We start from the raw sequence: 1,592 nt of genomic DNA on the forward strand, positions 1-1,592 counted from the left end.
CCTGTGGGTGAGCCCCGGAGGCACCAAAATAAAGGGAGAGTGATGCATACTTGCCACTGCCTGCCCAAGGTGAGAGTTCACTGAGCCCAGAAGGACACAACTGGGCTGGTTCCATCTGGGTGAATTAGGTTACCTTCCCATGGACTAGAGCCCTTGGCTACTGCAAGCAGTTAAGAATAGCTCTCCACAGAAATTGAATGTTGTGAATGGCGCAAAAAATAGCCAAGGTCTTTTCAGATAAAAGTGGTAAAATCAATGATTAAGAAGATATTTTCTGCCGGGCAAGGATGGCGTACACCTTTAATCCCAGCACTTGAGAGGCAGAGGCAGGCGGATTTCTGAGTTCAAGACCAGCCTGGTCTACAGAGTGAGTTCCAGGGTACCCAGGACTACACAGAGAAACCCTGTCTTGAAAAAACAAAAGAAGAAGAAGGAGGAGGAGGAAGAGGAGGAAGAAGAAGATATGTTCTTCTGGCTGTGGTGACACATTCCTAAAATCTCAACAGCACTTGTAAAGTATTCATGTAAGAGGTTCTAGAGTTCAAGGACAGCTGAGTTTGAGGCTAGCCTGGGCTATCAATAGAAGACTCTGCCTAACATACACACATCAAACACATGCAAAAAAATTAAAATAAATCCATTTAAATGTAGCCTCTTCCAGTCAGACTCTCTGACATTTTCCCCCCTTCCCTATTCACCTTTAACTAGGTCAGATGCCCTTTCTTAATAGTGCTCCTGGGGAGAGAGAGGGGAAGGAGGCAGAGGCAAGCAGATCTCTGGAGGTCAGCCTGGTCTACAGAGCTAGTTCCAGGACAGCCAAGGCCACACAAAGAAACTGTCTTGAAAGACAGGAGGAGAGCTGGGTAGATGGCTTAGTGGTTAGGAGCACTGACTGCTTTCCCAAAGGTCCTGAGTTCAATTCCCAGCAACCACATGGTGGCTCACAACCATCAGTAATGGGATCTGATTCCCTTTTCTGGTGTGTCTGAAGACAGCGACAGTGTACTCATCTACATAAAATAAATAAATATTTTAAAAAACAAAACAGTTTTTTAAAAAAAGAAAGACAGGAGGAAGAGGAAGAGGAGGAGGAAAGAGAACAACAACAAAATGGGTCAGGTCCAAAGGAAACTTCCCAAACTGCAAAAGGCAGTTCAAATATCCAGAAATGAACTCAGCCTGGACTATAGGAGGATTTCTGGAAGTTAGATTAAAAAAAACAGCATTCTTCAGGAACTTGTGAAGCCAGGGGCCCTCTACCAAAAATGTCATTTCCCTCACTTCTGGCAAAAAGGAGATATAGCTACCTATGTTGCCTAACTGTATATCAAAGCACGTGCTGGTATCCCAAGATCCTGTGGCACATTTCAGTCCACTCTAGTGTCCTGCCCATCTTACCTCTCCTCTACTGTAAACTCCCTCCAGCCCTCGGGTGTTCCTCTCCCAAGCTATTCCTCCTTATGACCCTGCTATTCTGGTTGTTTCCTCTATATTTTATCCCCTGCTATTATTCTTCCCTCTCCAGCCATGTTCAGTCTGTGCTCTGGACTCTTCCAGATGCCTCTGGCCACTCTCATATCTACAACAAAACC

Source organism: Mus caroli, unplaced genomic scaffold, assembly GCF_978045245.1.
Source record: "Mus caroli unplaced genomic scaffold, Mus_caroli_1 scaffold_12, whole genome shotgun sequence".
NCBI classification, from domain to species: domain Eukaryota; kingdom Metazoa; phylum Chordata; class Mammalia; order Rodentia; family Muridae; genus Mus; species Mus caroli.